Raw genomic sequence first — 13,427 nt, 5'->3', positions numbered from 1 at the left:
GTCCTGGAACTGACTCTGTAGAGCAGGCTGGCCTCCTTCTATCACCTTTTAATTGTTCCCTGTGTTAAGTTCACTTGCCAAATGGCTGTTGATTCCTAGAGCAACACACTCACCAAGATGGGACGAAGCGCCATGATTCAGTCCTTGCTTCTCTTCTGCCTTGACTTCTCCCTCGTCACACTTCATAGCACAGTCACTCTCCTCTCCTTACAAGTCTTTCCTGGGCCCTTTGCAGTCTTTTTTTTTTTTTTCTTCTGCCTGAGGATGAGACATTTCCCCTCATTTTGTAGAGATGACTCCTTCTGACTCTTCAGCCTTTGACTTTAATGTCACCTCCCCTGAAAGGCCAACCCTCAATGCACCTTCTAGATAGGTATACCTGTGGTCTTGTCTAGACAGGTTCTCTTATTCTGCAGTATTTTACTTTTAAAATGTTATTTATTTATATGTGTAGGGGTGTTTTGCCTACATGGATGTGTGTACACAGCATGCAGTTTCAGAAAGAGGCCAGAAGAGGGCGTCTGGCCCCTGGATCTGAAGTTACAAATGGTTGTGCACCACTGTGAGTGCTGAGAACAGAACCCGGGTCCTCCGCCGGAGCAGCCAGTGCTCTTAAGCCCTGAGCCCTCCCTCCAGGCCCACCGTGTTTCCTCTTTACTTCATAATCTTGATTTGCACGTACCTCATTGGCTCCCTGTACTGAACACTAAGGTCCTAAAGAGAACAGAGACAATGACTGCCTCATCTTTGTGTCCTTACGGCCAGGAAAGTGCCAGGTACATGACTGGGTGTCAAGGAGACCAATGACACGATGCTGAAAAGGAAAATGAAATTGAGAGGCTGGGGGGTGGGGGCGGGGGCAGGAACTTTATACCTCCCCAAGGGTGCTCACAATCCAGTTCCTATCATAATTATTTCAGGTTGAGCAACCCTCATCGGAAAGTCTGAATTGTTCCATATAGCCAACAGTTTCTGAGCACTGCCAGGGCATCAGAAGTGGGAAACAATGATCTCCCCCTACACACACACAGACACACGTGTGAAGGGTCGCACTCAAAGTGCAGGTGCACTCACGGAAAGTATCGGATGAAGTTGCCTCCGTGATATGTGCGTGGGGTATTATTCAAACAAGAAGCAACTTTGTGTTTGGGCTTGGCTGCCTTCCCGGGGTGTATTAGTTTTCTCATTGCTGTGGCAAGATGCCCCCTGAGAGCAACTTAGGAGAGGAAGGATTTGCTTTGGATTATGGCTGACGGGTATCACGGCAGGGGAGTCACAGCGGCAGGACTGTGAGATGGCCGGTCACACTGGTAGGACGCAGAGATGAAGATAAACAACAGAGCACAGCCGTCTTTCCCCCCTTTATTTAGGATCCATGGAACAGTGTCACCCACAGTTGGGGGAGGTCTCTCTAGCTCAGTTACCTAATCTAGAAACCTCCTCACACAGAGAGTCGTGTCTCTTAGGCGATTCTAGATCCTGTCATGTTCACAGTCAATATTAGCTATCACACCAAGATATCTCATTGTGTATATGGAGATACTACAAAATCTAAACCATGAAAAATCCGAGACTGATACTTTGTTTTGGCTCCAGGCATTTTAGACAAGGTTATTCAACCTGTATTGGTCTTGTAATATTTCCTTTAAATCCTTTCCTGGTTCCTGGGCCCTGTGACCTCTCTAGAAAATCAGTGATACTGTTGTGTTCCCACCCCCCTACGGAGTTCATTTTTAGGCGTGTAGGGCTCTGCAGGGCTGAGCTGCGGGTTGCCATGGTGATTCCTCACTGGTAGAGAAGAGTGGAGTAATTGCATCCTTAGCCAGTTTTCCTGGGTGGGCAGAACTTACGTCTGTGTTGATCGAAAGGGCAGCTTTGGGGTTTAGGCGGGCAGGCAAGAGGGCTGCAAATCCCCCAGAGGAGTGAGGACCAGGCCTGTGGTCTCCACAGCTGCCTGCGTGGCTCTATGATAAACAGGAACAAAATAACCACACCTTTAACTAATGATGAGCAAATGCAGCAAGAATACCACCACAAGGGCGGGGTCAGCAAATTCCCAGGGAAACCACACCCTCTGGAAGGAGAGTTATATTAGACCAAGGCCATGACTATTTATTCCTATTGTCTCCATGGCCATGGCTATTTGTTACTAGCCAGAGATTTCCTCAGTGGCAGACCTGAGCGGTTTCCACCTGTGTGGTCCACTGAGCTGAAGGAATTTGCCATCTACCACTTGGCAGAGAAGGCTTCCGGACCCTGAGGCATGAAGGGCTTGAAGGTAGGACAGGAAAGGGACAAGGGGTCATTTATATGGCCTCTGTAGAGCTTGCTTTTTTGTTTTTGTTTGGATGTTTATATTTATCAAATGCTGCTTTGTGGCAGGTTCTCTACTGAACAGTCTCAGCAGCTTTGTTTTGCAGGGAAAAAAAAAAAGAACATCGCCAGAGTTAGTTAATGTCCCACGGCACACACTTTCATTAAATTGACTCTGTTTATCTGAAACTCAGTTCAGGTAGACGTTCTTTATTTGAACTGACCGTGGTGTAAAGGGACTAGGGAGGTAGCTGGGTAAAATGCTTGCTGTGCAAAACGAGGACCTATCTCTCACACAAAGACAGACCTTATGCAAAACACCTGCAAGTCCAGCTCAGAGGAGGAGAGGCAGGAGGCTCCCTGGGGCTTCCTGGAAAAACCAAGTCAGAGAGAGAGAGACCTTGTCTCAGTCAGTCAGTCAGAGGGCATCAAACCCAGAGACCCACTGGGTGCCCGCTGTGACCTGGGTGGGGGCTAACACTGCCACTAACACCAGTGTCACCACTGGCTAAGATGGCAAGAGTGTGGACTTGCTTCTACCAAGCGGAGGAAGCTGTACGACAGTCTGAGGCACTAAACTACCCGTGGCAGGGCAGTGACCTCAGCCCTTGTTTAAACCCAGTGCTGGATCAGGGAGGATGGGATAGAAGACGCTGCAGGGAGCACTAGGGCTGTAGCTCAGCGGTACTGTGCTTGCTTTGCCCTTACAAAGCCCTCAGCTCAATCTCCAGTAGGGCTAAATGAGTGAACGATAGTGAGTTTTAAAAATTCTCTTTGGTATGCTCTTATGCAATACATTCATTGTTTTGCATCCCTGTGACAAAATACCCAACAGAAATGGTTATAGGAAGGTTTATTCCAGCTCACGGTTTCAGAAGGTTTCAGTCCGTCGTGGTGGGGAGAGTACATAGGAGCTCCAGGCCATGGGCCCACGTGAGAGAAGCAGAGACCGTGAGAAAACAGTGGGAGCTAGAGCCAGAGGCCTGGCCCCAACCTGTGAAGGTTTGCCCTAGTGACCCAGGTCTGTTAGCCAGCCCTACCTCCTCAAAGGCCCACAGCTCTACATTGGTAGAACCAGCTGGGGACCAAAAATACACACACGGGCCTGTGGGTGACACTTCGGAATCAACCATGCCAAATGTCTGTTCTGACCTAGACGAAACCATCGCCACTGACACCAACACCAATTGTAGCCACGGCTGATGTGGGAAGAGGGTGGATTTGCCTTGGGCACACGTACCAAGAAGATCACCGAGAAGCTAAATTGCTAGCTGGTCCACACTGAATTGTCCCATTGCCTCCCGAGGATGCCGCACTACCACGTTTGGATGCCTGCCCTAGGTCCTCGTGCGTCGTCCTGTCAAAGCCATTCTCTGAGTTCTCCCTATATGATGAACAAACACTAGGAGGCAGGGAGAGGAAACAGATGTGCCACTGGCTTCCAGATGTTGTAAAGAGAATGAGAATCTGCCAAGAGGTTAAATGGGCCCGCACTTCACATCTGTCCCTCCCAAAGTATTCATCAACTGTTCCCCACCTACCTGGTACATTCCTGCTATCTCCATTTTGAATCTGGAGAACCTGAGATTGGACAAGGCAAACTGACCTGGCCAAGTTCCACCACTCGGATAGGTAGGGCAGGTGAAAGCCCTGAACACATACACTTCCCTTACCAGAGCCCAGCCTTGAGAAGATCAATAGGTAGATCTCTGTGAGTTCAAGGCCAGCCTGGTCTACAAAGCGAGCCCAGGACAGCCAAGGTTAAACAGAGAAACCCTGTCTCAAAACAAAGTACTGAACTAGCTTCCAAAATCCTGGGCATCCCTGAGCTTTCAGAGGGACCTGTTTTGGTCCCTGAACACTACAGAGCTCCTGGAAGCTGGACCACACCTCAGAGGCTCTAGTAAATTGAGCAGAAATAGAACCAGAGTGGTGCTAAAAAAAACAAAACAAAGACAAAACAAAAAAACACTCACTTTACTCCTGGAACAAAAACCTCTGGAGACTCTTGCTCTCTGGGGAATCAGGAAGAGGGCTGTGGCTGCTGACAGAAAGGGAGTGGGGACAAGATCTAACACACACACCCTGTGATATGTCCCTGAAAACCTACTTCTAGCTCAGCTCTACATCCTGATGTTGCCAGAACTTTCAAAATGAATACTCCCAGCTCCAGGAACCCAGCCTTTAACAGACACGCCTGTACAGAACATTTCACTCTAAAACAATTACAGATCATATAGTTTTTAAAATGCAAACACAAGACAGGGCAAAAGCCTCCCTCCACTGGGCCCTGGTTGTCACCTTTCAACGCCCCACGTTATCTGTCTATCTGTCTTGCCAGGAAGCTTTGTCTAAGTGCTTTTTCTTCTTAAGCAATAACTTTACGGATCGAGCTGTTTAGCTCTTGTGCCCTTTCATCTAATTTTGCAATCCTCAGATAAAAACCCACATTTGAGAGCTAAGGAGATGACTCAGTGGCTACAGAGCTTGCTGTGCAACTGTGAGAACCAGAGTGCAAATTTCTGCACAAATGCAGCATGGACATGGTGGCCAGCCTGTGATTCCAGTCTTGAAAGGCTAAGATGGGGTCACCGAGCAAGCTGACTAAGGATACTTATACTTACAAGACTCCCGAGCTCTGAGTTTGACTGAGAGACCCTTGTTCAATGGATAAAGTGAAGGATTGATGGAGATGATACTAAACACCAACTTTGGATCTGCATCTGTACACAAGAACACATTCATGAGCACACATGCACGTATGTGCCTATACACATCAAACATGTAAACATATATATATATATATATATATATATATATATATATATACACACACAGTCTCTCTCAGAAGAAAGGCAGAAAATAATAGTAATAATCATTGAATCAACTCTCCATCACTAAGGAAAGCACCTCTTGCAAATCCCTGGGGCACACTCAAACCCAGGCATTCTGACTCGGAGTCTGGAATATTCTCTACAAGCCCCCAGCAGCTCAAGGCTCTTGTGCAGAGCAGGAAGCCAGACACAATGCCTTAACCCCGACACATTTGCCTCCTGAGGCCTCTGAAGGCTCCATTCCCACTATCATTACTGCAGTAGTCAACGGAAATCACTCACAGTGTCAGGACCGTCAGAGCAGGCTCTTCCTCCCCAGGCTGGCTCTGACCTCATCCCCCAGCTGTGTTTCCAGGAGCCATCGCTGACAGCTGTCTCCATGACACCTCTCAACAGTGACGGCCGTCATCTCTGTCACAAGAGCCCCTGCGTGATTTCCTGCATAAACGTGTGAGCACTCCACTTCTGACCACTTGGGGTTTGGTGACAAATGGCTTGTGTCTTTGACCATCCACTGAACCCACGCCTATGCCCAGCACTTTGCTGTTCACCCGGAATGGAGAAAATAAATTGGCAGGAACCCTTTGCTCCTCACCATCCCTCTGTCCCGTGAATTCCAGGAGGAAGGAAACACTGAGAGGGGGGCACTGGGAAAGCTGTTTCCTGGATGCTGGCTGGACATTGCAGGACAAGGGAAGGGAAGAGCCCCGAATAGATCACAGAGGCTCAGAAAGCCCCACCTGCCCCCACAGTGTGCAGCTGGCTGTAGCGGGCCTTAGACCTGGTGATGTGGAGGCTCAAAGCCTGCAGCCATGCAGGCTGATTTCTACTTCTCTAGGCTAACAGAGCTGTGTCAGACACCCACAGCGGGGCTCAAGGACCTCCCCATCGCTACGGAAAGTGCTTCCACTGCTTTGGGCTGAACTTGTGTGTGTGTGTGTGTGTGTGTGTGTGTGTGTGTTATTTTATCAAATCCATGTCCCTTGTGTGTGTGTGTGTGTGTGTGTGTGTGTGTGTGTGTGTGTGTTATTTTATCAAATCCCTGTCCCACAACTGATTGAAAGTATTTTCCATCGTAGTGGTTCCCACGGCAGACCGTGGTCCAGGCTCAGGGCTAACCTTAGTGTTACACCCTGTTTGAGTGACAGTATCACCTGCCATCTTGCCACCTACCAAGCCATCAAGCCCCCCTCAAGCAAGTCTTAGCCATCAAACTTATCCATTACCTTCCTCCCTGTGGTTGCTATGCTAGTCAGGTTCCTGATGCTATAGTGAAAACTTGAGGGGGCTGAAAAGACATCTTACTGGTTAAGAACCCTGGCTGCTCTTCCGGAGGACCTGGGTTTCCAGCACCCACACAACAGCTCACAACTGTTTATAACTCCAATTCCAGGGGACCTGACACCTTCACTCATACACATAAGGCAAAACACATACAAATAAAAAATAAAATTAAAATTATTAAAAAATAAAAACTTAGTTGGGCGTGGTGGTGCACGCCTTTGATCTCAGCACTCAGGAGGCAGAGGCAGGCATCGCTCTATGAGTTCAAGGCCAGCCTGGTCTACAAAAGAAGTCCAAGACAGCCAGGGCTCTGTAACACAGAGAAACCCTGTCTCAAAAAAAAAAAAAAAAAAAAAAAAAAAAAAAAAAAAAAAACTTAAAAAAAAATCTTGAGACTGGTTAATTTGTAAAGCGGTTTGTTTAGCTTATGGCTATCACATCTGGTAAGGACTTTTTTTTTGCTGTGCTATAATTTGACAGAGGGCATTATGTGGACAATTTGCACCTCCCTTCCTATTCTTACGAGGCTATAACCTTGTTTTGAGGAGACCACCCTCAGAGCCTCATTTAACCCTAATCACCTCCCAAAGGCCTTACCTCCAGGTACATTAACATGAATTTGAGAGTTCCATTTGTGACCTATGAACCCCTAAGGAACTTATTCAAGTCACAGCAGTTGCTTTTTTGTAAACGTATTTGAGGCCCTTTAAGATCCAGAGCTTTGGGGTCTCATCGGGTAAAAGAAAGCCTGATGACCTGAGTTTGATCCCCAAAACCCTTGTAAAGGTTAAAAGGAGAATTGAATCTTCGAAATTGCCCTCTGACCTCCATACTCTCACTGTGGCCTTTCAGTCTCAATACAAAATTATGTATGTGTGTATATGTGTGTGTATTTAAATCCAGAGGCTTGTCTGTGTACATAGCTCAGTTTGTAGAGTGATTGGCTAGTGAACGGAGCCCTAGTTTTTATTCTCCACCACATAAACCAAGTACGGCAGCACACGACTGTGATCCTAGCACCCTTTAACTCCAGCCCTTGGGAGGTGGACATAGGCTGTATGTCAGATGTTCAAGGTCATCCTCTGTTAAATAGTGTGTTTGAGGACAGCTTGTGATATATGAAACCCTGTCCTAAAAATAAAATAAAACCTAGAACTTTGTCCGCTAAGAGCACGTTCAAATCTGGACCAGTTGAGACAGTGAGATTGTCTGTGCAGAGAACATTTAGGTTCTCTAAAAGTTTATAACAGTAGTTTGAACAAATGCCAAGTCTTTCCCTCTCTGATAAAAATCTGAGCAGGCACTGTGGCTCAGACTCCACTGGGGTCCAGCCCCCCTTTGTCTTCTTGCTCTGCTCTACCTAAGGTGCTGATTAGCTCTACCTAAGGTAATGATATAGCCCAGAAGTTGCTGAATCCATGTGTTTCAGGTCCAGCCAGTGGATTTCCACATAGCTGCAAGGGAGGCTGGAATAGTCTTTTGTCTGGAAACAGGGCTGAAAGTTCCATTACTATGGAGGAAAGATGGGACAGACACTGGGATACACCCAGGGTCCTTTCTGACTGTCTCTTTTGTTTTGTCTTTCTGGTCCTATAAAAGCAGATGCTAAGGTGGGGTTAGCCATCCCAGTGATGGAAGTGGAGTGGGAGCTGGAGGATGCTGGGATAGCCCAGGTAAAGGGGAGAACGAAGGAGGGTGGTGTAGACATGCTTGGTAGAGCAACATAATATATGTAGCTTAAGTAGTGGGAGATAATGAGGGCACGTGGGAGACGTGGATATGTGTGGTGCATGTATGTGTGGCGTATGCGTGATGCTCGGTGTGCACGTACGGTGTGTGTGTGATGCCTGGGGTGTGCAGAGGTTATAGGTTATGTAATGGTGTGTGTATGACCTTGTACCTTAGAGACAAAGTCTTACAGGCTTCTACCTTCCCGGAACAGCAGTGCTGCAGGCCTGAGCCTGGGGATGGAAGGGGGCAGATGCCTGGGCTTTTGGAGTCTGGAGACCAGAGCTCACAGCCAAGCCCTGGCATACGACCACAGCAATAGCAAGCGCCCAGACTGCTCTGCATCACTCTGCCTGGCAGGATTCCCTGGGAATGCTTACGAGGTTCTGGCTCAGCTCAACCCCCCTTTCCACTTCCTGTTGCCCATCTGTGGGCTGAAGCTTAATGCATCATGTAGGATACAGCCTCGGCACATTCCACCCTTGCCCTGTACCCTGGGTTAGATAACAGTGTCTCCCTGAAACTCACGTTCTTGCCAGAATGTGGCTTTATCGGGAGACAGGTTCCAAATGCTTACGTAAATGGTGGAGAAAAGATCACCCTGGAATTGGGAGACCCTGATCCTCCAGGGCTAGCTTCCTTTTAAGGAGAGAACAGGGCTGAGGAGGTGGGTGCTCAGTGGTAGAGAACGGGGGATGCTTCAGCGAGAAGGACACTTACCATGAAAGCGTGAGGACCAGACTCCCACTCCCCAAACCCGACAGGGAGGCATGCCTATAATCCCAGAAGGCGGGAAGCCAAGACAGGGAGTCTTCTGAGTAAGTAGGCTGGCCAGACTAGCCAGATGGTCATGAGCTCTAAATTCAGTGCGAGACCCTGCCTTGATACACAAGGTAGAGAGCCATCCAGGAAGACAGCCCATGTCAACCTGAGGCTTACACATGTGTGCACATGTAACTCCATGCATGCAAATACTTATACACATCCACATATAAAACACACACACACAGAGAAAGCACCTTTATTCATCTGGCACAGCCTTCTGCAATTTGTCCTCTATTGTATCTTATATGCATCATGTTGTTTATGTAATTCCATATTCCATTTTATCTTTGAACCTCAGAAGCATCAGGAACCTCTAAATTATTCTTGTGACTCAGCCTTCTGGCAACCTGAATTCCTCCATCTGTAAAATGGACCCTTAGTGTACAGATAGCTGACCAAGCAAGTGATACAGCCTGCTCTCTCTTTGGTCCTTGGATGAAAATCCCCATGAGAGCTCAGACTAACCTGTTAGGTCTCAGAAGGAACCTTGAGTCCTTATCCAATCCTACCAATGCTGGACCTGGGAGGAGCTCCGAGCTCTGCCTTTGGGCATTTCCAAAGAAGCCCCTACAGCAGGAGCTGGTGGGTGTAGTGGTTCTCCTGAGGCCTCCAGGCATGCCCTTCAAGGTCCACACTGTGCCATGCTTGGGCTCCAGAACAGACTCCAGGCAAGGGCATGGGAAGGAAGGAGTCCAGGGGAAACCTGCCAGTCTGAAGCCTGGAGTTCCCAGGGCGGAGTGTCTGCCATGAATAAAGATACTCACTGCACAATCCTTGTGGCTCTTCTCTAAAGTCACCCTTCAGTAACATGTCTTCACAGGACATAGTCCTCAGTGACAAAGAGTGGTGCACAAGCAGTTCCAATAGCTACAGTCAATGATCTCATTCTGCAGTCAGGCTCCTTGCTCCTGGCTGCTTGCTCCTCCGTGTCCTGGGTACCAGGAGAGGAACTGTTCCCTCTAAAGTTCCATCCACATGTGAGCGTGGGGTGCTCAAGGAGGACAAATCTTCTAGGAAAGCCTGTATGTTCTCCAGGACCAGACACAGAGAGACACTCAGCGAGGTGAACCCAAGCCTATGTGTGTAGCCTCGATCATACCGTTTCACGGATGAGGACATAGTGGACAGGGGGCATGTGGAAGCCTCACTTGGTGAAAAAGGGTGAGAGTCAGGCCACGCGTCCACCGGTGCCACCTGCAGTGTGTGTTTCTTAAGAACTGTTTGCTAGCTGTGGGCCCAAGATGGGAACAGTTATAAGTTTGAAGAACTAAGCAGAACTCTTCCATTTCTGGGGGTTACCACTGCTGTCCTATTGGGGACATATTTGACATTCCCATAAAAACTGTGATCTAGGCAAGAGAAGAAAGTCTGTCTCAACTGAATGACCCCAGATCCCCACCCTGGGCCTGGCACAGAGTATATGTTTGATGACCAAAAGAACAACTTCATTTTGAAAAGTGGGGCTAGCAAAGGGGCCAGGATTCAGACCCAAGTCTCTGGGATCACAGGTCTGTGGCCTTCTTCTCCTCAGCTTTGACTGTTTGGCCTCTGATGTTTTCCCAAGAAATTGGGGTAAGCTGAGCCAAGGAGTGTCAAGGAGGAGTTCTTGATGTCTGGTCTCTGGGTCAACTGCCCTTTCTACTTCTACATCTGACCACGGCCCTCCATGTCAGTAGTCTATTGGGATGTAGGAGGTGATCTCAAGGAGCAGGACACGCGGGTGGGGACCAGTTATAAAAGCTCAGTGCCAAGGCACGTCAATGGGTGGCACTCAGAGACCGGTGACGGCGAGCTCACAGAGGCGGTTCCTCACACCCCAGAGAACAAACCCACAACACAAAAACAGAGCGGCAGGCAAGCTGGGTGTGGTGAGTGTTGGCAGCCCTGCTGTGGTAAGCGGCTGTAACAGGGCACCGCGTTCCCATGACAACCTAGAGGAAACTGGTCTGCACACACCAACCATGGCTACCCCACAGGGGTTGCCATAAAGACTGAGGTCTACCAGAAGTCTAACCCCCAGAGTACCAGGGTGCTCTCCAGGGCCTGCTCTCCCTGTGTCTGCTTCTGAGCATTAATTCTCACATTTGGGGAATGTTCACTGTACCCCCGTGTCAAAAGCTGTGAATAATTTAGTTCTACAGTCAAAAAGGGCATGAATACTAAATAGACCTAGGTCTTGACCTGAGGAGAAAGCTTGCTGTGCAAAAAAACAAGGTAAAGTACTAGCAGCACGAGCATGATGACCAGAGTTTCATTCCCTCGCCCCTGAGTGTGGCAACGCAGTCCCCATCTCCATACACGCTCACGTGTGTGTGGGTGAGTGTGCACACATACCCCATGTGGAGCTCAGCTGATGCATAGTTATGAGTCCATATGGGCTATGCTACTTCTCTGAGCCTCATCTGGAGAGTGAGAGGTCCTCCCCAATCCGTGGACTTGGAAAGGGGCAGGGAGAAGCTGAGGGAGGGAGGGTGGGATTGGGAGAGAATAAGGGAGCGGGATACAGCTGGGATACAGAGTTAATAAAATGTAACTAATAATAATAAACAATAAAAAATCTTAAAAAAAAAAAAAAGGATATAAACATTCCAAGTGTTAAAAGTCCCAGTCTTCAAACAGGCAAGTGAGGAAGGACTTTGTTCAGAGTGTGACTATGCCCTGGTTCTTCCCTCCTGAAGTGAGAAGGTATTTAACTTATTTTTGATTTTACAAGAGCCCACAGTTGAGAGACTTTGAATTTTAAAAGACTTTGGATTTTAAAAGAGACTGGTTTGCTGCATGCAGTGGCACACACTGGTAATCCCAGCACTCAGGGAGGCAGAGGCAGGTGGATCTCTGTGAGTTCGAGGCCAGCATGGTCTACAAAGTGAGTCCAGGATAACCAAGGCTACACAGAGAAACCCTGTCTCAAAAAAAACATAATAATAATAACAACAACAACAATAATAAAAGAGACTGGCTATTTAGAGGGGCTGAAAATTTAAGGGTTTGCTCAGAGAAGTCAGAATGCCACAGATCCCCTGAAACTGGAGTTTCAGACAGTTGAGAGCCACTATGTGTATACTGGGAAATGAACCCTGGTCCTCTAGAAGAGCACCCAGTGCTCTTAATCACTGAGCTATGCCTCAGCCCTTGTGGTTATTTTTTTTTCAAAGAGATCTTTTCCTGTAACTGTCTTTCCATAACTAGAAGACCTGGGACAAGCTCCTCCCTCCCTGAGTCCAGACCTCTTCTTGAAGATGGAGACTTAAAGTAAATATTTCCTGTGGGTTCCCAAGTCCTGACACTTTTATGCCTGCCACTCTGGGGCCCCTCTCCTTTCTCCTAGATGTTATCTGTTGCTTCAGGGAGCTTACACCATCACCTCTGTGAGCTGGGGCTGCCTTCAGCCCCTGCTGTCCTCAGCCTTGAGTGGGGCTCATTCTATTTTTAGCTTGGAATTCTCTGTCCAATCTTTTGCTCAGAAGTAGCACTCACTCCTAGCAACCAGGGGTGGGGGTGGGGGCTGGAGGTTTAGAGGGGGTGAGGGGCTCTCAGGTCCCTCTTTCTGCTCTTCCATGCCACCATCTTCACTCTCGTGGGCTATTCCAGGATGGTGCAGTGGGCTCCACATGCCCTTCCCCCAGAGTACCAGGCAGCCCAGAAAGGAAAAAGCCTTGTCCCTGGGACCCACAACAAGGGACTTCTTTTTTTGTTGTTGTTTTGTTGTTGTTTTTTTGGTTTATGAGACAGGGTTGCTCTGTGTGGCCTTGGCTGTCCTGGACTCACTTTGTAGACCAGGCTGGCCTCAAACTCACAGAGATCCGCCTGCCTCTGCTTCCCAGAGTGCGGGGATTACGGGTGTGCACTAGCTTCTTAATCAACTTCTTAATCGTGTTCTTTTCTTTTCAGATTCTCTCCTGACTGTCTATCCTCCAGCCTCGCAGTAGATGTGTTGGGGTACATTGTGTGGTGGTGTATGTCTGTATCTTCAGGTGTTGATTGCTGACCAGGCAGACAGCTGAGTACTAGCCGGATCTTGCTATTATCTCTATGGCCCGTCACTGGTCTTATACTTTGTAAATATTTGTCCTTCCTCACTTGCCCGTTGGTTATAATAAAGAGCTGTTAGCCAATAGCTGGGCAGGAAGTGGAGGGGGGAACTTGCAAGACAGAGAGACAGAGACCCTGGGAGAAGAAGGCAAATGTGGAGACATGGAAGTGAACAGATGCACTGCAGGGGAGCAGAGAGGTAGGTTAGCCATGTGCTGGAACGTAATGCCAGGATTGGTTGGGTTAAACAAGAGAGCAGGCTGGGAAACTGCCCTAGCCAAAAGGCCTAAGCTTTAAAATATTAAAAAAAAAAATCCTCTGTGTCATTATTTTACTGCTGGCAGGTCCAAGCAATATATCTCTCACTGTAGAGATGGGAGGCAGGGACAAGCCAGATGCCTAAAGTACACA

Source organism: Meriones unguiculatus, chromosome 1, assembly GCF_030254825.1.
Source record: "Meriones unguiculatus strain TT.TT164.6M chromosome 1, Bangor_MerUng_6.1, whole genome shotgun sequence".
NCBI lineage: Eukaryota > Metazoa > Chordata > Mammalia > Rodentia > Muridae > Meriones > Meriones unguiculatus.
Note: the sequence above shows the minus strand (reverse complement) of the source record.